We start from the raw sequence: 25,655 nt of genomic DNA on the forward strand, positions 1-25,655 counted from the left end.
TGCAGGGGTGGTCCTAGAGCTTCAGTCTGGGAATGCAAGATACTGACCTGGTACCAGGTCTGCTTAGGTGAGCCTGACCCCTAAATCTGCTGGAACAAGGCTGGACCCTGGGTCCTCTGGAGCCTGGGGCCATGGGAGCTAACCTGGACATTTGTCACAGGTGCTGGCCTGGAGCCTGAGGATATAGGAACCAGCCAGGAGCCTGGGTCTGTTTGAGCTGGCCTAGAGGCTTTTTGCAAGGGCTGCCCTAAGTCCTGAGGCCACAGAGACCACTAGAAAGAAACACGAGTCTACAGTCCTGAGGCTGATCCAGCACTGGGGTCCATTGGGATGGCCTAGAAGCTGGATATGCTGAAATATGGGACTATAGGGGTCAGGCTGAAGGGTGGGACAACAGTGACAGGGCTGGCACTGAGAAAGTCTGGTGCCTGTATCTATCAGGGCTAGCCTGGAGGCTGAATCTATGAGCACTGGCCTGATAAATTGGGCTTTGGTGGTTGCCTTCATGCTGGGGTCGGCTTGGAGCCTGAGTCTGTGGGGGCCAGCCTGGCACTGGAGCAGGCCCAAAGCCAGGGAGGTCAGACCAGCAAATCAGTAGACCTAAAGTCTGAGTCCACCAGGCAGACCCAGAGCCTGGGGCTGCGGGATCCTTCCTGGTGCTGGGGAAGGCCTGAGTCTTGGGCCACGGAGGCCTGCCTCACACTGAGTTTTACTGTGGTGGGCCTGGTTTTGGGGTTTGAGGCAAAGTCTGGTATTCACTTTTCTCTCCTTTCCCTAAGGGGATGTTATCTCTCTCCATGTTGTGCTCCCTAAGATTGGGAAATGGATGATACAGGTAATGTAAAATTGTCCCTTCTGCCCCTTTCAAGGTGCTTTTTCTTATTTCTGTGCTATACCCAGGTGCTATAATCTCTCATCTGGTTTCCTTAGCTCTTATGAAGACATTTTTATTTATGGAGAGATGTTCTATTTCTGAGGAGGGACAAGCACTTGAAAGGCCTATTCTAACATCTTGCTGACATTGAGATACATTAATAAATTACATAGTGTCAAAATCACACAGAGTATATTATCTTATTCTAGGACACATACACTATAAATAAACAGCAGAAAGGAAAATTCCCATAAATTTGGAAATTAAGAGTTCTATTTCTAAAAGTAGCCCTTGGATCAAAGAAGAAATTACAATATAGGAAATTATTTTGAACTAAATGATAATAAAAATGCAATATATCAAAATTTGTATTATGCAAAGCCATGCTTAGAGATAAGTTATGCATGTATTAGAAAAGAAGACAAAAAGTAACTGAATTAAGTATCAAATGTGAGATGCTAGAGAGAACATAGTAAATTAAACTTAATGAAAGTAGAAGAAAAGAAATCCAGAAAACAATAAAATAGAAAAACAAATAGAGAAAATCAACAAAGCCCTAAGTTGTTTTCTGAAAAATATTAATAAAACTGCTATTTCCTTGGTGAGACTGGTCAAAAAATAATAAAGCAGCAAGATACAATATGAAGAATGAAAAAGTGACAATATTATGCATCCTATAAAACTTAAAAGATTATACAATAAATAATTTTATAACTTAATTTGAAAAATGTTAATGAATTGTACCTAAGCAGACACAAGAATAAATAAAAAATCTGAATAGCCCTAAAATTATTAATAAAGTTGAATTTATAATCACCAGCCCTCCCTTAAAAAGAACTTCAAGACTAGATGGCTGCACCTATATTCTATCAAACATTTCAGAAAAAAAATGAAATATTACAGAAATTACTTTGGAGAACATAAAAAAGAAAATACTTCAAAACTCATGATTGACAACCACTGTAATCTTGATATCAAATGACAAGAACATTAAAAGAAAGTAAAATCACAGGTCAAAATTACTTGTCAATATCGATGCAAAGTTCCTTTAAATAATGGCAAATCTAACATAGCAATATGGAAAAATTTTAATACAATCACAACTAAGTGGAGTTCATTCCAGAAATGCAAAGTTAATTTAACCTTTAAGAACAAATCAAAGTAACTCACAATGTGAACAGAATAAAAGAGAAAAATCATTTGATTATTTCAAAATGGAAGACAATTTGTTTAATAAAATTCAACATCCATTTAAGATTAAAACTCTCAGCAAACTATGACTAGATGAGAACTTCCTTAATTGATTAAAGTAAAACCTATAGCCAACATCATAAGTATTGGTGAAAAGTTTAAAACTTTCCCTGATGTCTGGCACAAAAATAGACTGTTTATTGTCATCATCTATATTTAATATTTTGCTGGATAATCTAACCAGTACAATAAGATAGGAAAAAGTTAGAAGGCATAATCATTGGAAACAAATAAAACTTTTATCACAATATAAGTTTGTGTATACAAAAAAAGTCTAAAATAATCTACATTTAAATTACTAGGATTATGAATTGGGTTTGGTACAGAAATACATTTATTTTAATATAACAAAAACAGACTATCAGAAAATGAAAATTGTAAAACATGTTATTGATAATAACATAAAAAATGAGGTGCCTAAGAATAAATCTAATGAAAGATCTGTAAGATTCTTATACAGAAAAATGTGAAACATTCTGAGAGAAATTAAAGAAAACCTAATTAATGAAGGAAAATATCATTTTCATATTTTGGAAGACACTATCTGTAAAGATACCAATTGTTCCCCAAATCGACCAACATAGTCAATTTAACACCCACTAAAATCCTACGTTCTTGAAGTTAAAGAACTGCTTTCAAAATTTGTAACTAAATGCAAAGGGCTAGGTATAGCCAAGACATTTAAAGAACAAGTCCTATGGTAGGAGGATTTACTCTACTACAATTTTAAACTGATTAAAGCGCAACATTAATCAAGATGTGGTAATGATGAAAAAAGAAATGCAAAACCAATAAATGGAATATAGACCTAGAAACCTATAAAATCATGTATAGATATTTATTTTGTGGCTAATCTGACACTTCAGAGATGTGGGACGTAAATGGTCTTTTTAGCAAGTGATGTGGAGAAAATTGGATTTCCTTATGAAAAAAAATTGCTTTTGAGCCTATCTCATGTTAATTCCAGGTCAATTATAGCTCTAAATGTGAAAAACCATCAACATTGATTTCAGAAGATAACAAACATCTTTTTAAAAGGGTTTTGAAAATTTTCTTAGAGTATATAGGAAACATTCAGCATATAGGCAAAAATTGGTAAATAGGACTATGGTAAAGTTAAGAACCTCAACTCCTCAAAAGTGTCATTAATAGAATTAAAAGGCAAATGACAGAATGTGAGATGGACTGTATATCACTAGCCAAGTACTCATATCCACAATATATAAAGAACATCTTTTGATAGAAAATAGGTAGACAGCCTAATTGATAAATGATCAAGAAACTTGAGTAGATTGTTCACAGAAAAACATATCCAAATGGCCAATAAGCATGTGAATATATGCTCAACTTCACTTGTTTCTAGAGAAATATAAAATAAAATGCATGCTCACTAGAAAGCTTGAAATTTAAAACATAACAATTACAAGTGTTAAAGAGAATTTGGGACAGTTGGAGCACTCACACACTGCCGATGGAAGTGCAAATGATACAAAGAAATGATAATGATTGTCTTTATCTCTTGAAATTGAACATGTGGATACCCATTGACTCAGAAATTCCATCCCTAGATATGTGTTTAACAAAAATGCCCCCTCCCATGCGTGTATAGTAAAGTTCATATCAGGCTAAAAGCTCAAAAGTAGAAACAACCCAAATGCCCAACAACCGTAGAATGGAAAATTAAAATGTACCATGTTACAATGGAATACTCTACAGAAATAAAAATAAATATACTACAGTTATATGCAATAAAGTGAATTTTGTAAACATAATAGTTGACAGAAATGCAAAACATTACATATTGAATTATTATATTGATTTAAAGTTCAAAACGAAAGTATATTGTAATAATTCAGGATAGTGATTAGTTTGATGGAGGACAAAGTGCATGGGGATTATGAAGGAACATATGAGGGATTTCTGGGGTGCCTACAATATTCTATAGTTTGACCAAGATGAGGGCTGCACTGTCTTCTTACGATGACAACTCATTGAGCCATACATGGATATTTGGTGTACTTTTCTGTGGGTTATTCTTAGCAATAAAAAAGTTTTTATCACAGAATATAAATCAATCAGTAGAGAATGTTCAAGCTTCCTTCCACCATGCCAATTAACTTACCAGCAACTACACTCATCTCTGTCTTCCTACCAAACACTACTGATAAGGCCAGCCTCTCAATCATGCACTAGACTCCATCCCTTCCTGTCACCTCCAAAAACATGGCAGAGTTCTTAAAATTTTCTAAGAGTTCTTTCATGTCTCCATATCATTAACATTTTCACCTTCACCAACAGCATCCAAATAAACATTACATATTCTATTGAAAAAACTACATTACGTTGACCCTATTTCCCACCACAGCTAATGATGTATTTTTACCACTATTCTTTGCAATACAATTTCTGGAAAAAGTTGTCTGTACTTCTTGCCTCCACTTCTTCTCCTCTCATGCTCTCTTAAAAACTCTCTAAATAAGGCTTTTTCCTCACCACTCCCCAAACACTGTTCACTTGTCAAGGTCACTAATGATGAACTTTCTGTTTATCTTCCAATGATCTTCAACCGTATCTTAAACAAGATCATCTGCAGCATTAGTTAATATTGATCTACCCCTCTCTCCATGACATTCTTTCTTCTATTAACTTCCAGGGCACCACAATCTTTGGTTTTCTTGCCACCTCACAAGGAACTTCCCTCCTTATTTTCCTTCTCTGTGTCTTTCTTCTTCTTTTTCTAGACCATGTAATGTTAAAGCAGATTCTTGGTTTATTTATCTACATACCTGCACTCTCTTATTGAACTCATCCAGGCTCATGGCTTCAAATGTCCTCTGTATGTTGAAAACAATTCTCAAATTTAAATCTCTAGCCCATATATGTCTTGGGAACTCCAGGTTTATCAACCCAACAACCTACTCAACACCTTCACTTGGATTTTTGACATCTTAAATTCATGTTTCCAAAATTGAACTTTTGATTTTCCCTCCCATACAACTCCACTGACTTTTCCCTATCTCAGTGGCAACTCCATCATTCTGGTTACTGAGAACAAAAATCTTAGACTCATCTTTGATTTCTTTCTTCCTCTGAAATGCCACATTTAATTATAAGGAAGTCCTATTAGGCTCAATTTTTTACAGTTATCTGTAGCCTAATTAATAGTCCCTGTCTCCATGTCTGCCATCCTGTTCCAAGCTGCCATGGTCTCCCACCTGGATTCTACAGGGCACTCCTAAAGCTCTTCCTATCTCTACTTTACCTTCCACAAACTACTGAAAAATGGCATGCAGAGTGAGATTCTTAACTATTTGTCTGATTATATCACAGATCTATTTACAAATTTTCAATAGCTTCTAATCCTACTCAGAATAAAAGGCAAAGTCTTAGGTCCTAATGAGCTGCCTCCTCTCATTTCTCTCACCCTGGCTCTCTGATACTCCTCCTCACCTACAATGGTTCGTTGCTGCTGCCCACACATGCCTTGCACATCAGTACTCCAGGACCACACAACTTGCTGTTTTCTCTGTCAGAAATGCCAATTTCCAGATATCTGGGCTTATTTTCCTTACTAACTCCAGTCTTTGCCCATATTTAATCTTTTGAGTTATGCTTACTCTAAGTCTTCTATTTCAAATCCCCATCTTCTTTCCACCTCACATTCCTGTCCTATTTATGTTTCATGACACTTCTTAGCATTAAGATAGTAAAGAATCATATATATTGTGCATGTTATATATTGTCTGACTCCCTCACTAGAATGTAAGGTCACAGGGAAGTGATCTCTGTTTTGTTTGCTGATGCATTCCAAGTGACTGGTACATAGTAGGTGCTCGATAAGTACGTATCAAATAAATTAATAAATGTAGGGCCTCACAGCTCTTTTACACATTTTGTACATAAATAAGAAAAGCCACTGGAAAATTATGAGCAAGTGAATATTTGTCTTCAAAGCAAAAAATGAGAAAAACAAAATTGATATTGATTTCTAAGACAGATTGGAATGAACCAGGTATGACCATGTTAGAGAAATTAAAATGTCCATTAGGCTGAGCATGGAGAATAAAGCTTTTCATTTTCCTCAGAAAACATTGCTCCAGACTCTCTCAAGGGGAAGAGGTTGGGAATATTAAATTGGAATTTTGAGGGGAGAAATAAGGGAATAAAACAGTAGAGCACCACACAATCATGGGACATTAAATAAGAGGGAACAGAGAAATTAGATGGCTAGTACAAAGAAATGCCCATCATCCTTCACTTTATGAAGGAAGGAAAGCCTCCAATCCAAAGGTAATGTGCTAGCTTCCACTGTGATGTTCTCACTGATTTTACCAATATGATGCATGGTTAGCACATGTGTAAGCATCATTTCTCTTAACCACATAATGTAAGATTTTATCTAAAGATCTCTAAATCTAAATTATTTCCCCAGAAATATTCACACACACATAAAGAAAGCTATTTCCTAAAAAATGTTTTCTCCCTCACACTAGATATTTGGAAATAAATGACAGGAAACAAACAAGCATTCTACAGCATCAGAATTCTCAGATCTCAAGCAGGCTGAGGGCATCTCACAAACTGGACTTGCTTTAGGGCAATCCTTAATTTACCAAATAATGAGAATTCTCCTATGGCTGATTTTCTTAAAAACTTCACCTCAGCTCTCTATCACCCAAAGTCTACTTTAATCAGAAATAGAGTGGAATAGGCAATACTATTATTGAAGAAAATCAAAGATAAATCAGTGAATAAAGATGTGTAAGGTATATGAAATCCTCTAATTCCTCCATATTTCTTGGAAATAAAAGAGCCTTCTGCTACAACATTGAGAAGAAAACTAAGATGATTCCACTAGGGTGCTTAAAGAACAGACTCAGATCCATCCATTCAGTCATTTGATAACGCTATCTATATTAACTGAACCCCTGCTGTTTGCTGGAGACAAAGATAAAAGATTATCAACAAATCAATGAATTAACAATGTATTTCTGGGAGAAAAAAAGTTACCAAAACTTTGAATGAAGTGTGGTAAATATTATGTTAAAGGATAAATAAGAAACAATTTATGGACCATTGGATCAAACAAGAGGGAAAATAATACAGCTCAGATTAAAGGAGAGGTCAGGTCAAGCTGTCACAAATCCAAAGGAGTTTTTAGATAATGGAAAGGTGGGGAAACACAGTTACAAGGGAGGAAAGAACAAAGTTGCCCATGCTGAGAGGATCACTTCCTAGTGCCTTTAAAAGCCGGCAGTCTGCACTTTAAGTTGTCTGGAGTGAGCCTTGCTTATGGGAGAGAATGACAGATAAAGTTAGAAAAAAAGACATGAGCCTGATTATGAAACGCCTTGTTTGCCAAGCTCAGCAATTTAGACTTTCCTGAAGGCTATGGAATCCCATTGACAGAATTTAATTATGGGGATGCCATGATTTGATTTGCATTTAATATCCCTGGGAAAGATGAATTGCAGAGGAAAAATCTCTAAAAGCAGGGAGAACTTTCAGAAGGTTATTACAGTCGTCACAAAAAGAAGACATAAAGGAATAAACTAAAGTAGTAACAGGGAGAAATGGAGAGGAGATGTTCTCCAAATAAAATATAGCAAGTAGATTCAACAGGATCTGATGATCAATGAGGGTGGGAAGAGAATTCGAGGATGAAGGGGCTTAGACAGATTCCAGTTTTCTGGTTTAAGTGACTGGATATAGTGGCATTGCTGATAAAGTAAGATAAAGAGTAGGTGTGGAGGGCAAGGTATGGAGTCCAGTGTTAACATGTAGATTTTGAGATGTTTGTAGAACAAGCAAGTGAGAATGATCAGCCAGGAGCTGTGCATATGATTATGAAGAAAAGAAATTGTAGTAGTGGATACAAATTTGAGAGTCGCCAGGTTTAGATAAGGTTATAGATAGTTAATACGTAGAGTAAGAAAAGCAGAAGACCAATGATTGTACTCTGAAAAACACTAATATTTCAGGGCTGGATTAAGAAGGTAAACCATCAAAGGAGACTGAATGTGAGACACTAGAACATAAGAGAAACATGGAAGTCAGGGCAGGGGACAACTCAAAGTAGGAAAGAATGGTTCACAGGGTCAAATATTGAGAATGGTTAGGCATTACTTGACAATCATGACATTAATGATGACTTTGATTAGAGCGCTTTCCATGGAGTAGTGAAAAAAAGATGAGGAAGGATGGGGCCAATATGGCCAACTAGAAGCAGCTACAGTCTGTGGCTTTCACAGAGAAGAGTGAAAGCAGTGAGTAAATACAACACTTTTAACTGAAACTTCCAGATACTTCATTGGGACTGATCAGAGAAACAGCTCGACTCACAGAGAATAGAGAAAAGCAGGGCAAGGCAATGGCCCACCTGGGAGCAACACAGAGCCAAGGGAACCTCCCCCCATGCAGAGAAGTGGTGAGTGAATGTGCAACCCTGGGAAACCACACTTCTCCCACAGTTCTTTGCAAATTACATATCAGGGGATCCTCTTGTGAGCTCAAGCCACCAGGGCCTTCAGTCTGCCACAGAGCTGTGTGGAGTCTCAGCAGAGCAGTTGCTCAGGTGGGCATAGAGACCCAGGAGCTTTACATGCTCTGGCTCTTGGATCCCTGACAAAGTTGATTGCAACTCAGGCAAGGCAGGAGGTTCCTACATACCCCTAGGAAGGGGGCTGAATCCAAGGGGCTGAGCAGCATGGATCTGCAGGTCCCACATCCATGACACTTCACAGGATAGGACCCACTGGCTCAGAATTTGAGCCAGCCACCAACGGTGTTGCACCTACCTGGGATGGGATGTAGTTCCCAGGGAGAGGGGCAGGCTGCCATCTTTGCTGTTTGCATGACTCAGCTGTTCCAGCCTGTGGGCTTAGTAGAGTCAAAACTGACTTTCCTAAGACTAGGGGCACAAAGGGATCCCCCAGCACAGCACAGCACAGCACAGCTGCTCTACCAAAACATGGATAGACTGATTTTTTAACTGGGATCCTGATCCATTCTGCCTCAGTGGGCAGGACCTCCCAACCAGGGCCTCCAGCCACCCCCTCTTGTATTCTCTGGCAAAGAGTTTTGATTTCCCAGGGGGAGAGGCAAGCAGCCATCTTCAGTGACTCAGCTGTTCCAGCCTGCAGGCTTTGGAGAGTCCAAGCTGACTGGGGCAGGAACAGTACCCCAGCACCACACAGCTGCTCTACAAAAGTGTGGCCAGACTGCTTCCTTAAGTGGGTCACTGATCCATTCCTCCTCACTGTGTGGGACTTTCCAACCAGGGCCTCCAGCCACTCCCACTCATGTTCTTTGGCTGACAGACGTTTGAAAACTTCCTGGGAAAGAGCTCCTAGAGGGAAGACTGGACCACCATTTTTGCTGTTTCAGCAACTTAGCCATTCCAGCCCCCAGGCTTTGGAGATTCCAAGACAACTGAGGGTGGAAGTGAGAGGTGACAACGTGCTAGCAGCCCTCACTCGCTCTCAGCACCTCCTCAGGCCACAGCGTCCACTCTGGCTGTGCTTGAGGAGCCCTCCAGCCTGCCGCTGCACTGTGGGAGCCCCTCTCTGGGCTGGCCGAGGCTGGAGCTGGCTCCTTCTGCTTAAAGGGAGGTGTGGAGGGAGAGGCACGGGCAGGAACCAGGGCTGCACGTGGCGCTTACAGGCCAGCACGAGTTCCAGGTGGGCATGGGCTCAGTGGGCCCTGCACTCAGAGTGGCCAGCTGGTGCTGCCAGCCCCAGGCAGTGAGGGGCTTAGCACCTGGGCCAGCAGCTGCGGAGGGTGCGCCAGGTCCCCCAGCACTGTTGGCCTGCCCGCACTCCTCTTGAATTCTCCTCGGGCATCAGTCGCCTCCCCGTGGGGCAGGGCTCAGGACCTGCAGCCTGCCATGCCCGAGCCCCTCCCCACCATGAGCTCCCATGTGGCCTGAGCCTCTCTGATGGGCGCTGCCTCCTGCTCCTTGGAACCCGGTCCCATTGACCGCCCAAGGGCTGAGGAGTGCAGGCGCATGGCGCAGGACTGGCGGGATCCACTAGGCAAAGCCAGCTGGGCTCCTGAGTCGGGTGGGGACTTGGAGAACTTTTATGTCTAGCTGGAGGATTGTAAATGTACCAATCAGCACTCTGTGTCTAGCTCAAGTTTTGTAAACGCACCAATCAGTACCCTGTGTCTAGCTCAAGGTTTGTAAATGCATCAATCAGTGCTCTGTGTCTAGCTAATCTAGTGGGGACTTGGAGAACTCTTATGTCTAGCTAGAGGATTGTAAATGCACCAATCAGCTCACTCTTTATGAGCTGTAGCACTCACCATGAAGGTCTGCAGCTTCACTCCTGAGGCCAGCGAGACCACGAACCCACTGGGAGGAATGAACAACTCCAGACAGGAGGAACGAACAACTCCAGACCTGCCACCTTAAGAGCTGTAACACTCACCACAAAGGTCTGCAGCTTCACTCCTGAAGCCAGTGAGACCATGAACCCACCAGAAGGAAGAAACTCCGAACACGTCCAAACATCAGAATGAACAAACTCTGGACACACCACCTTTAAGAACTGTAACACTTACTGCAAGTGTCTGTGGCTTCATTTTTGAAGTCAGGGAGACCAAGAACCCACCAATTCCAGACACAGAAGCGGTACCTCAGCACAGCACAGCTGCTCTACAAAAGTGTGGGCAGACTACTCCTTTAAGTGGATCCTCAATCCTGTTCCTCCTGATTGGGTGAGCTCTCCTAATCAGGGACTCCTGCCACCATCTGCAGGTATGTTCAGGCCAGCAACAGGACTGTACCACTTTGGAATGGAGCTCCCAGAGGGAGGGGCAGGCTGCCGTCTTTGCTGTTTCACAACTTTCACTGGTGATACCTCAAGGTACTGGAAAATCCAAGGCAAATAGGGACTGGAGCAGACTTCCAGCAAACCACAGTAGCCCTATGGAAAAGTAGCCAGACTGTTAAAATAATTAAAAGAAAAGAAGAAGCCCATACAAAGGTCAGCAACCTCAAAGATTTAAGGTAGATAACCCACAAAGATGAGAAAGAATCAGGGCAAAAATGTGGAAAACTCAAAAAGCCAGAGTGCCCTCGTTCCTCCAGATGATAGCAACACCTCTCCAGCAGGAATTTGGAACTGGGCTAAGGCTAAAATGGCTGTAATAACAGAAGTAGGCTTCAGAATGTAGATAAAAACAAACTTCACTGAGCTAAAGAAGCACTGTGTTACTCAATGCAAGGAAGCTAAAAATCATGATAAAACATTACAGGAGCTGCCAGACAAAGTAACCCGTATAAAGAAGAACATAACCAATGTAATAGAGCTGAAAAATGCACTACAAGACCTTCACAATGCAATCACAAGTAACAACAGCAGAACAGGCCGAATGGAGGGAAGAATCTCAGAGCTTGAAGACTGTCTTTCTGAAATAAGACTGGCAAACAAGAATAGAGAAAAACGAATGAAAAGGAATGAACAAAACCCACAAGAAATATGGAATTATGTAAAGAGACCAAATCTACAATGGATTAGGGTACCTAAAAGAGATGGGGAGAATGGGACTAATTTGGGAAACATAATTCATTATACCATCCATGAGAACTTCCCCACCCTAACTAGATGGGCCAACATTCAAATTCTGGAAATGCAGAGAACCCCAGTAAGAGAATCCATGAGAAGATCATGCCCAAGACACATAATCATCAGACTTGCCAAGGTCAAAATGAAAAAATATTAAGGGCAACCAGAGAGAAAGGCCAGATCACCTACAAAATGAAGCCCATCAGAATAACAGTGGACCTCTCAGCAGAAATCCTACAAGCCAGAAGCAACTGGGGACCAATATTCAATATTCTTAAATAAAGGAATTTCCAACCCAGAATTTCATATCCAGTCAAACTAAGCTTCATAAGTGAAGGAGAGGAGAAATAAGATCTGTTTCAGATAAGCAAATGCTGAGGGAATTTGTTACCACCAGACCTGCTTTACAAGAGCTCTTGTAGAAAGAACTAAATATGGAAAGGAAACCATTACCAGCCACTGCAAAACACACTGAAGTACACAGACCAGTGACACTATAAAACAACCACATAAACTGTTCTGCAAAATAGCCAGCTATTATCATAATGACAGCATCAAATCCACACATAACAATACTAACCTTAAATGTAAGTGGGCTAAATGCCTCAATTAAAAGACAAAGAGTGGCAACCCGGATAAACAACCAAGACCTATTGGTATGCTGTCTTTGAGAGACTCATCTAACATGCAATGACACACATGGCTCAAAATAAAGGGATGAATGAAAAATTACCAAGCAAATGGAAAACCGAAAAAAGCAGGAGTTGCAGTCCTGGTTTCTGATAAAACAGATTTTAAACCAACAAACATTTTTTAAAAAGACAAAGAAAGGCATTACATAATGGCAAAGGTTTTATTTGACAAGAAGAGATAACTATCCTAAATATGCACCCAACGCAGAAACACCCAGATTCATAAAGCAAGCTCTTAGAGACCTTCAGAGACTTAGACTCCCACACAATAATAGTAGGAGACTTTAACCCCATACTGACAATATTAGACAAATCATCACGACACAAAAGTGACAAAGATATTAAGGACCTGAACTCAGCTCTGGATCAAATGAACGTGATAGATATTTACAAACCTTTCCACCCCCAACCAACAGAATATACATTCTTCTCATCACCACGTGGCACTTCCTCTACAACTGATAACATTGTCAGAAGTAAAACTCTCCTCAGCTAATGCAAAAGAACAAATCACAACAGTCTCTTGGAAAACAGTGCAATCAAATTATAAATCAAGATTAAGAAACTCACTCTAAACCACACAACTACATGGAAATTGAACAACCTGCCCTTGAATGACTTCCGGGTAAATAATGAAATTAAGGCAGAAATCAAAAAGTTCTTTGAAACTAGTGAGAACAAAGATACAACATACCAAAATCTCTGGAGCACACCCAGAGAATTGTTAAGAGGGAAATTTATAGCACTAAATGTCCACATCAAAAAGCCAGAATCTCAGGTTAACAACCTAACATCACAACTAAAAGAACTAGAGAACCAAGAGCAAACAAACCCCAAAGCTAGCAGAGGACAAGAAATAACCAATATCAGAGGTGAAATGAAGGAGATAAAGACATTAAAAACCATTCAAAAGATCAGTAAATCCATTTCTACTGAAAATATTCCAAAAAGTTGAAACAACTTTTTCTATGAAACTCATAGAAACTCATGAGTTTCTAACTCGTTCTATGAGATGATCATCATTGTGGTACAAAAACCTGGCAGAGAAACACAAAAACTTCAGGCCAATATCCTTGATGAACATTGACGTAAAAGTCCTCAACAAAATCCTGGCAAACAGAATCCAGTAACACAATACAAAGCTTATCCAGCACAATCAAGCAGGCTTCATCCCTGTGACAACATACACAAATCAATAAATGTCATCCATAACATAAACAGAACTAAAGACAAAAAACCACATGATTATCCCAATAGATGAAGAAAAGGCCTATGATAAAATTCAACATCCCTTCATGTTAAAAACTCTCAATAAACTAGGTATTGAGGGAACATGCCTCAAAATAATAAGAGCCATGTATGACAAACTCACAGCCAATGTCATACTGAATGGGCAAAAGCTATGGATTAAAGACTTAAATGTTAGACCTAAAACCATAAAAACCCTAGAAGAAAACCTAGGCGATACCATTCAGGACATAGGCATGGGCAAGTACTTCATGACTGAAACACAAAAAGCAATGGCAACAAAAGCCAAAATAGACAAATGGGATCTGATTAAACTAAAGAGCTTCTGCACGGAAAAAGAAACTACCACCAGAGTGAACAGGCAACCTACAGAATGGGAGAAAATTTTGCAATCTACCCATCTGACAAAGGACTAATAACCAGAATCCACAAAGAACTCAAACAAATGTACAAGAAAAAAAAACCCCGTCAAAAAGTGGGCAAAGGATATGAACAAACCCTTCTCTAAAGAAGACATCTATGCAGCCAACAGACACATGAAAAAATGCTCTTCATCATTGGTCATCAGAGAAATGCAACTCAAAACCACAATGAGATACCATCTCATGCCAATTAGAATGGCAATCATTAAAAAGTCAGGAAACAACAGATACTGGAGAGGATGTGGAAAAATAGGAACACTTTTACACTGTTGGTGAGAGCCCAAATTAGTTCAACCACCATGGAAGACAGTGTGGAAATCCCTCAAGGATCTAGAACTAGAAATACCATTTGACCCAGCTATCCCATCACTGGGTATATACCCAAAGGATTATAAATCATGCTACTATAAAGACACATGCACATGTATGTTTATTGTGGCACTATTCACAATAGCAAAGACTTGGAACCAACCCAAATGTCCATCAATGATAGACTGGATTAAGAAAATGTGGCACATATACACCAAGGAATACTATGCAGCCATAAAAAGGGATGAGTTCATGTCTTTTTCAGGGACATGGATGAAGCTGGAAACCATCATTCTCAGAAAACTATCACAAGGACAGAAAACCAAACACCACATATTCTCACTCATAGGTGGGAATTGAACAATGAGATCACTTGGACACAAGGCAGGGAGCATCACACACTGGGGCCTTTCAGGGGCTAGGGCGCTGGAGGAGGGATAGAATTAAGAGAAATACCTAATGTAAATGATGAGCTGATGGGTACAGTAAACCAACATGGCACATGTATACCTATGTATCAAACCTGCATGTTGTGCACAGGTACCCTAGAACAGAAAGAAAGAGAGAAAGAGAGACAGAAAGAGAGAAAGAAAGAAAGAATGAGAGAGAGAGAGAGAGAGAGAGAGAAAGAAAGAAGAAAGAAAGAAGAAAGAAAGAAAGAAAGAAAGAAAGAAAGAAAGAAAGAAAGAAAGAAAGAGAGAAAGGAAAGAAAGAAAGAAAAGAAAGAAAGAAAAGAAAGAAGGAAGGAAGGAAGGGAAGAAGGAAGGAAGGAAGGAAAAGAGAAGAGAAGACCAGTACAAGACAAGGATGCCCTCTCTCACTGCTCCTGTTCAACATAGTATTGGAAGTTCTGGTCAGGGCAATCAGGCAAGAGAAAGAAATAAAGGGCATTCAAATAGGAAGAGAGGAAGTCAAACTATCCCTATTTTTAGATGACACGATCCTGTATCTAGAAAACTCCATTGTCTTCACCCTAAAGCTTCTTAAGCTGATAAGCAACTTCAATGAAGTTTCAGGATACAAAGTCAATGTGCAAAAAATTGCTAGCACTCCTACACACCAACAGCATCAAGCCAAGAGCCAAATCACAAACAAACTCTCATTCACAATTGCCACAAAAATAATAAAATATCTAAGAATATAGCTAACAAGGAATATAGCTAAAGGATCTCTACAAGAACTACAAACCACTGCTCAAAGAAATCAGAGATGACACAAACAAATGGAAAAACATTCCATGCTCATGGATAGAAATAATCAATATCGTTAAAATGGCCATACTACCCAAAGAAATTTATAGATTCATTGATATTCCCATTGACTACTATTCAATGATATTCCCAATAAACTACCATTGTCATTCTTCACAGAACTAGAGAAAACTATTTTAAAATGTATATGGAACCAAAAAAAAAAAAAAAAGGCCCAAATAACTAGGGCAATCCTAAGCAGAAAGAACAAAGCTGGAGGCATCACACTACCCGACTTCAAACTATACTACAGGGATACAGTAACAAAAACAGCATGGGCTGGGCACAGTGGCTTGCTCCCAGCACTTTGGGAGGCTGAGGCAGTTGGATCACCTGAGGTCAGAAGTTCAAGACCAATCTGGCCAACATAGCGAAACCCTGTCTCTAGCAAAATTACAAAAATTAGCCGGGCGTGGTGGTGCATGCCTGTAATCCCAGCTACTTGGGAGGTTGAGGCACAAGAATTGCTTGAACCTGGGAGGTGGAGTTTGCAGTGAACCGAGATCATGCCACTGCACTCCAGTCTGGGCAATAGAGTGAGACTCCATCTAAAAACAACAACAACAACAACAAAAGCAACAGCATGGTACTTGTACCCAAACAGACACATAGACCAATGGAACAGAATAGAGAGCTCAGAAATAAGACCGTGCACCTACAACTAGCTGATCTTCAACAAACCTGACAAAAACAACCAATGGGGAAAGGATTCTCTATTCAATAAATGGTGCTGGGATAACTGGCTAGCCATACTATGCAGAAGATTGAAACTGGACCCCTTCCTTACACCATATATAAAAATTAATTCAAGATAGATTAAAGACTTAAATGTAAAACCCAAAACAATAAAAACCCTGGAAGGCAACCTAGGCAATGCCATTCAGGACATAGGCACAGGCAAAGATTTCAACATGCAGATGCCACAAGAAATTGCAACAAAAGCAAAAATTGACAAAGGGATCTAATTAAACTAAAGAGCTTCTGCACAGCAAAAGAAACTATCAACAGAGAAAAAGACAGCCCACAAAATGGGAGAAAATTTTTGCAAGCCCTGTATCTGATGAAGGTCTAATATCCAGAGTATACAAGAAACTTAAAACAAATTTACAAGAAAAAAACAAACAAGACCATTAAAAAGTAGGCAAATGACATGAACAGACACTTCTCAAAAGAAGACACACATGCAGCCAACAATTATATGAAAAAAAGCTCAACATCACTAATCATTAGAGAAATGCAAATTAAAATCATAACGAGATAACCATCTCACACCAGTCAGAATGGCTATTAATAAAAAGTCAAAAAATAACAGATGCTGGAGAGGTTGTGAAAAAAAGGAAGGCTTTTACACTGTCAGTGAGAGTGTAAATTAGTTCAACCATTATGAAAGACAGTGTGGCAATTCCTCGAAGACCTAAAGACAGAAATACCATTCAACCCAGCAATCCCATTACCACGTGTATACCTAAAGGAATATAAATCATTCTATTATAAAGACACATGAACATGTTTGTTCATTACAGCACTATTCACAATAGCAGAGACATGGAATCAACCTAAATGTCCACCAATGATAGACTGGATAAAGAAAATGCTGTACATATACACCATGGAATACTATGCAGCCATAAAAAAGAATGATACCATGTCCTTTACAGGGACATGGATAGAACTGGAGGCCATTATCCTTAGCAAACTAACACAGGGACAGAAAACCAAGTACTGTATGTTCTCACTTATAAGTGAGAGCTAAATAATGAGAACACATGGATGTATAGAGGTTAGATGGTTACAACAACAGACACCGGGACCTGTCAGAGGGTAGGGAGTGGGAGGAGGGAGAAGATCAGGAAAAATTACTAATGGGTACTAGGTTTAATACCTGGGTAAGGAAATAATCTGTATGACAAACCCCCATGACACAAATTTCCCTTTGTAACAAATCTGCACATGCTGCACATGTACCCCTGAACTTAAAATAAAAGTTAAAAAAAAAAGAAAAAGAAAAAAAGTGAGTTATGGAGGGCTGAGGGATGAATATGTGGTGAGGTGGAAATGAGTGTGCCCCGTTTTAAGAAGTTTGCCTCCAAATGGAAAGAGATAGATGAGATAGACAGAGGGACAAATGTAACTTTTTAAAAGCCGTTTTGTAATAGTTAGCAAGATTTTAACATGGTGAGAAAAGAAAATAGAAAATGTTTTGATGCTACAGGTGGACAAAATAAATGACAGAGCAAGCTTTAAGAAGATGCAAGGGGGCAGGATCCAAAGCATAGAAAGTGCTGGTTTGGATATGGACAAACTGAAAGCTCAAACGTGTGTCTCTTAAAATGTAGATACTCTGCTTAAAAATCTTTGAAAGAGTAGATAAAATGAATGGATGGAGGAAAGACAAATGGACTTAATCTTTCAAAGTCTTCATTTATTTCCTTAAAAATAGGGATAGAAATGCCTGTTTTATTGGGGCAATGCAATAGTTATGAATTGAGACTGCACATGTAAAGTAGTTAGCAAAATCCCTTACCCATGACAGGTTCCAGTGACTTGTAGGTCTTATTCTTACTACTGGAGACATCTATTAGCTTTCAATCCATCAGTAATGATTATTGCCCTCAGCATCGCATTGCATTTTTCACCAAGCCAGGTTCATAACTCATGTACTCTGGCAAAAGCAACAGCAGAAAGGAAATGATGCAGTTAGAGTTTAGAATGTGTCCCAGGGAAGGTAAAGAGTAAGTAAATTCATCTTTGTTGCTTTGAAATCACCCCTATTGTGTCTCTTGGAGCCACACATAATGAAAACCCAGATCTTTTCTGAAAACTGACAGTTGTCTATGTTCCCCTTCCAACAGGTGTCTCCCTTGGCAGCCTTTAAATAGCTAGATAAAGGTGCAGCCAAGATGGGGCTTCCTCCCAGGCCCCCATTCCCTCTAAACAAGGGCTCCACTGAGTCCTTCCAATATGACAACAGATTCCAGCATCTCAGATTTACTCTTCTCTGCCTATTCCAAGTCTGTGGAACTGAACAGTTGTCACATTCACTTTAAAAGACACGCTTATATGTCTATATTTTAATGTATATTTTCTCTCATTAGGGTTAAAAAAGACCTTTCCCTCATTAGGGTTAAAAAAGTCCTTGCCAAATCTCGTATATATGCTCCATATGAAACCATATATATATTCTACAAGTTTCATATATTATAAATGCTTTCCCAACTATATAATAAATGAGGCAAGATAAAGAGCTACCCAAGGAAGTTCTGAACTGAAAAAGGCATCTTTTCCAAACACAAGTTAAAGAGTGCTATTATGACTAATTGCTACAATATAAAGTTGTCTATTTACAGCTAGTGTATATTTAATTTTCCGACTCACTGCTGTCATTGGTTTCACATTTTATTTCTGTCCTGATAAAAATTGGAAACATGATAAAATTGTTCAAGTCTCCCAATTTTGTGCTAACAATATAATGAGCTTATTTCTGTCCCAAACAGCCCCTTCTCTCATTCCTTCAACAGTTCATTTAACTATTGACAGCAAGAATTCCAGATAATATAGCACTATGATCCAGTTAAAACAAAGGTTATTTTAAAACTCTACGTCCTCTTTCTCTTCCTTTCGCCCTTACCTTGTTTCTTCCTTCCTTTCAACAGATAACATCTATGTGTCTGTTGACTAGGGACTATGCCAGTCACCAGGGCAGATATAAAGAATGGGGAGATGCTGCCCTTGCCCTTGGGAAGCTCCCAGTTGAGAGAGGACAGAGATGTTGAGGAAAGCACAAAGTGAGCACAATGGGAATGAAGGTGGGAGAGGCAAGTAACTTCATGAAAGATCAAGGAAGATTCCACAAAGCAGCTGTCATTCGGGTTGGATCTTGAACAATGACTAGGATACAACCAGACACAAAAGACAGGAAATATATGAATATTTCTGGAAGTGTTATTCAAAATGTCCCAAAACTAGAAACTCAAATGTTTATAAATTAATAAATGGATAAATAAAATGGAAGTATAACCATACAATGGAATATTACTCAGCCATAAAAAGGAATGAAGTCCATGATGCAGCAGGGATGAACCTTGAAAACACTATGTTAAGTGGAAGAAAACAATCACAAAAGACCACATATTGTATGAATCCATTTATAAGAAAAGTTCAGAAAAAGCACATCTATAGGGAACAAAAAATAGATTTGTGTTTGCCTAGGAGTGAATACTAGTGGATACAAATTTCTCTGTGGGGGAAGAAAATGTTCTAGAATTAGATCACAGTAATGTTTACATATCCCTGTGAATTTACTAAAAACACTGCATTGTACACTTTAAAGAGGTCAATTATATGGTATATGAATTATATTTTAATACAGCTGTTATTTAAAATAAAATAGGTAAGAGAGTATATTTTAAAATAAAGGAAAAGAATATGCCCAAACCTGTTGGCATCAAAGAGCCCACATAAAGCTCCCTCTGGCTGAAGAACAGAGTGCACAGTGTGGGGATGGAAGGCTGGGAGGACTGTGTGCTATTGGCCTCACCGCTGAGCTGGTGAAATCCAAGGGCAACATGGAGACTTTATACTCCTTTAAGCAGAGTGTGTTCTAAGGGTGTGTTTGGGAATAGAAAATTTTGCAGCAATTTGAAACAGGACCTGAGGAGGAAAAGAGACCAATAAGAGAGAAATTGAAGAGTTTGATTGTCTGCCCAACCCTTAGTTACCCATGACCCGTGTCTGAGGTAAAGTTGGCGCTTAACGTAAGACCAAGCATTTCAAAATCTGCAGTTCTAAAAAGAGGATCTTAGAAATTATGAGCCATTTGTAGTTGCTGTTTACATTTATTATCAATATATAATTCTTTCTTTCAGCATACAAGCACTCGCAAGCATAAACAAGGACACTTTTGGCTGAGTGCAGTGGCTCATGTCTGTAATCCCTTTGAGAGGCCTAGGCAGGCAAATCACTTGAACCCAGGAGTTCGAGACTAGCCTGAGCAACGTGGAGAAAGCCCCACATCTACAAAAAATAGAAAAATTAGCCAGGCACGGTGGCATGCACCTGTGATCCTAGCTATTTGGGAGGCTGAGGTCGGATGATGGCTTGAGCCCAGGGGGTCGAGGCTGCAGTGAGCCATGACAGCACCACTGCACTCCAACCTGGGTGACAGAGCAAGACCCTATCACAAAGAAAACAAATAAAAATAAATAAAATTAAATAAAATAAACAAAGACACTTTTAAGAAAGGAAAATAATCATACCTAAATGCATACATATTTATATCAGCTATAAAGGAATGTACACCAGCCATGTTAATCACATGATTGAGGACCAACAACCTGTACTTGGAAATATTCTAATTAAGAATTTTCATTTTCATAAATGAATAATGTCTAATTGTTTTTAAGAATGCCATATAATTACAATACCATATGCTCAAGTCCTGGGACATGCAGTCTGTGATTTCTCCCAGTGTAGCAAGATATTAAAGACAATGATAAGAAAAAGAATTTGCATAAGAGACAACACATGGAACTTTTATCATATCTCATACCTAGTAGACCATTTGCGCCTTAGTCTATGGATCTTCAAAACTCAGATTTCTAGACCCCTCCTGAGATGAAGTGCATTAGGATTTCTGGAAAAGAGGTGTGGATCTGCACCTCAGTAAATTGCTCAGGTGGTTTTTGAGTACCTCAATAGTTTCAGCCACTCATGGAAGATTTAGAAAGATCATTTAAATAGTAATTATTTAGAGAAGTTCATTTTTTTCCCCAATATTCTTACAAAGACGGTCTTCATCCAAACTCATCTTGTGCCTGGGACAGGGATTTATGTCTTCTGTGTTAACTGCTGTATCTCCAGCACAGAGAATGATACTTTGCACCTGGTAGACATTCAGTTAGTACCTATTTAATGAATAACTTCATAAGGCTGTGTGTGTGTGTTATAACATATGCACACATAAAATTATAGAAATTACTTTTATACATGGGCTTTCTTTCCATTTAGAAAAAATTTACACAAGTTTCCTATTTAATAAGCCTTATAGTATTCTTATTTGCTTGAAAAACGAGTGTATTGCCTATAAGCTAAAGATAATAAGGAAACAAAGCTCTCTTTCCTCTGCTGAAATCAATGTGCAGCTCTCATTCTGTAGCCTGACTACATTTGTCCTTTCAGAATAATAAAAGCAAGCATGCTCACAAAGAAAGGGCAGTCCATTAGGGGAGAAATTGTATTTTCATAACCAAGAATAGTATTTCCTTCTGGAAGTGCAAGTGCAAATGGATGAGGCTGTAGTTCATTTGAGTTTGTGGGAATTACAATCTGAAGTCTCCAGAATCTTCCAAGGAGTTAGATGAAATTTCTGATTTTTAAAACCACAGGCCAAAGCTTCAATTGTGACCTCCAGCTGTCCCTCTTTCACCATAGATTTTCCAGTGAAATTTTTCCCACGTAGCTCAGGCCAAATTCTAAATACCTGCAGTGGGAGGGAATATTTTTTTCAGATTCTATAGGGTCATTTCTGCAGTCATTTATTGCTTGTGTGGCCAAAGACTGACAAATCAAAAGTAAATGAGTAGGAATATATTTTACTAATTTCATGTGAAAATGTGTATTTTATTTCAAGAGAGAATTTTCTCACCTGTTCAACAGCACTTCTAAGAAATACCACCATGTTTCAGTGTTTATAATAAAATTCACATGTCAACCACACACAATTAGATGCTGAATTATTGAAAATACATAACTTTTTCTCATCATTTCTTTCCACTACAACCTCTTCCACCTCCTGTATTCTCCCTCTCAAGTAATTGAATGCCTACCTCTTCATCTCTTTCTCCCACACACGTAAGCATCATCAGGTGCAGTCTGTTGCATGCTCTATTTCTCAAATATGTTCATTTATTTCCAACTCTACTGCCATTTTCCTGGTGTAGGCCACTATTCTGTTTTAGCTAAATTTCTACAATCACCTTGTCCCTGACAACCCTACCTCTAATCTTACCATGGCCCCATCCATTCTGTACTCTGCAGTCCAGCTCAAAGGACTCTCTGTATTAGGATGATCTGTCCTGTTCTTTCTGTTATCCAATCTCTTTTGAAAACTCTGGTTCACCACTCAAGACCCAACAGAAAGAATGATCTACCTAAATCATAAATGTAAACATGCCCCCTCACTACCACTCAAAACCCTACATGGATTCCCTGCACCATCTGAACAAGGTTCAAGTTATTTTGCAAGAGTTGAAAGGCCCTTTGTGATCAAGCTCTGAATTACTTAATAAGTTGAGTTCTCTCCATCCCTGTAGTTCAAATCTACCGTCTATGCAGTATGTTTACTTTCCTTCCTGAAGGTCTTTATATATGCTATTTCCTCTACCTGAACACTTTAAAACTACTTCCTCCTCAAAGCCTATCCTGAGGTTTGGTTGGGCATCTATGGCAGGTTTTATTTTCCAAAGATGGCCACAACAATAACTTCCAAGTCAAATGCTTTTTGACAATGCAATTTTGACAATGCTCCCAATGAGTGATGGAGCCTGTGTCCCCTCCTCTAGAATCTGGGTGGACTTGGGACTCATTTGTAACTAATAAAATGTGGCAGAGTCATTTGATGCCAGATCAGAAAAGGTGATGCCACCTTGGACATTGAAAGACTTGTGCTCAGAGCCTTGAGCTGCCAGATAAGGGGCCCAACTCCTCTAAAGTTTCCCTGCTGTGAGCAAGCCAGGTCAAGACACCCAGGTTTAGCCTTTGAGTCTTTCCAATGTAGAAGCCAGATATGTGGGTGAATAAGACTTTGTATGATTTTAGCCCACAGCTAATGGGTCATTCACATTTTCCCAGGTGAGGCATCAGACATCACGAAGAAGAGAACTACACAAAAGTTCCTTTCCGAATTCATCACCAAGAGAATCCACAAGCATGGTGAAACCATTGTTTCATATCCCTGAATTTGGGGTGGTTTGTTAAGAAGCAGTAGAACTGAACAGTGTCCTTCAATTTCTGAATTAATCCATAATGTAGCACATATCACACTCTGTCACCATTTTCTGCATACGTAAATATACATGCATGGCCACAGGACTAGAAACTTCACTACACCCCTACATCTAACTATGTGCCTGAAATAGAACAAATTCTCAAAAATTATTGTTCTGAATAAACTTTCAACAAGAAATTTTGACATCATCATCATTTCTTTTCTTTCTTACATTTCCAAATTCTATGCATTCTACTTCCTAAATGTCTTTCAAATCCATCCACTTCCCTTCTCACTAATTCTCAGTTGAGGTCATCCTCATTTCTTGGCAGGAATCTTGAAGAGTCTTTTTTCTGGTCACACTGCCACATTTTCTCCAAATAAAGTCCTAGAGAAAAATGAAATGAAGATTTATTAGTTGGTTCTCACGCTGCTATGAAGAAATAACCTGGGTAATTTATAAAGAAAAAAGGTTTAATTGACTCACAGTTCCACATGGCTGGGGAGGCCTCAGGAAACTTAACAATCATGGAAGAAAGCACATCTTTACAGGGTAGTAGAGAGAGAATGAGTGGGAAGTGAAGGGGGAAGCCCCTTATAAAACCATCAGATCTCATGAGAACTCACTCACTATCATGAGAACAGCATGGGGGAAACCTCCCCAGTGATTCAATTACCTCCCACCAGGTCCCTCTCTGGAAAAGTGGGGATTATTACAATGCGAGTTGAGATTTGGGTGGGGACACAGAGCCAAACCATATCAGAAGAACTATTTCACTTTCTATTGCCAGCTAGCAGAAGGTAAATAATCTTACCTGACAAAAAAGCCCATCCCGTGTTCTGCATGCCCAAGCTCATCTTTTGCCCTCTATCCCACACATCCTACCTTCAGGGACACTAAATGTGTCACCACCACCCACAATACAACTTTGACTTGGTAACTCCTGCTCTCCCTAATTTCCATTTCTACTCCACTCACCTCTGTCTCAGGAATCCTTGAATCTGCCCATCAGATAACCTGTCAACCTTTCCAGGAAGACTTAGCCACTCAACACCTGTATTCCCACGGGACTCTGCTCATCCCTTTACCTTGGTAAGTTTCATAATCTGTCCTAATTTGTCTGTTTACACATTTGTCTCACTCAAATAGTAATTCTTTAAAGTGAGAGAAATTGAACTTACTCATTCTTTTATCATCCAACATCTACTAGAGTGTGAGGGACATTACTAGGTTCTCAGTCAATGTTTGTTGAATAAATAAATGAATTAATTAACAAAAAATTTGATGCAGAAATTATCATATAGCCTAACTATATAAATCCAAAGCTAATCAATATTTTGGGGGAAGAGATTACTGAGGGGACATGGGGAAAATTCACCAGAGAGCATTCTATAAATACTAAATTCTCCAGAGTAGTGATTTCTTTATTTTCACTAAGATGACCAAGCTTAGTTAACCATGTGCCCTTATTAGAATAATATTTTGAAAAACCTATTAATGTGTTGTGTTTTATTTGTCTTTCATTTCTTTTCTCAGGAAAAATAAAACCACCAAATCTTATTACTGAAGCTGGGCCCTTCTTATGCTTAAGAAAAACAAAGCAAGCTATGGATGAAGAGATTTTGTATTGATAAAGAATAACACACCTTTCCCTGGCCCATTAAATCTTTCTTCACAAACCATCCAGTCAGATTGTGGGCTTTTACTATTTTTAAGTGGTAAATATGAAATGTTGAAGAAAACAGTTGCAAATGGGGTAACAGGAACGATGACAATGAATGGTAAGAGGGGCAGGGAGATGTAACACTACATCTGGAGCACTCTGAATTGAGTGTGGTTATGGCTCCTTTCCTAACGAATCCTTCCAGGGCCAAGTCAGTCTGTGGCCCTGAAGCCTGCAATTAGAGAGAAAGGGTACTTGCTGGACTCAAGCACCAGTGTCATGACCTTCTCAGACTTCAAGGTCTTTGTCAGATCTTTTGGGTTCCACATGAAGAAGTGTCCCCACAATACCTCAGGATATTAATTACTTCCAGAGAACCACTAAACAAAGAT

The 25,655-nt window shown here is 39.2% G+C and overlaps 1 long non-coding RNA gene across 1 annotated transcript; it reads left to right on the forward strand.

The window, feature by feature from the left end:
- The first annotated feature begins 8,446 nt into the window (after positions 1-8,446).
- Positions 8,447-25,257, forward strand: LOC134810744 (uncharacterized). Its single transcript, XR_010159372.1, has 3 exons — positions 8,447-8,552; positions 24,590-24,692; positions 25,137-25,257. It is a non-coding gene; the product is annotated as an uncharacterized LOC134810744 (long non-coding RNA).
- The last annotated feature ends 398 nt before the right edge of the window (positions 25,258-25,655 follow it).

The sequence above is a fragment of the Pan troglodytes genome, chromosome 7 (assembly GCF_028858775.2).
Source record: "Pan troglodytes isolate AG18354 chromosome 7, NHGRI_mPanTro3-v2.0_pri, whole genome shotgun sequence".
Lineage (NCBI taxonomy): Eukaryota > Metazoa > Chordata > Mammalia > Primates > Hominidae > Pan > Pan troglodytes.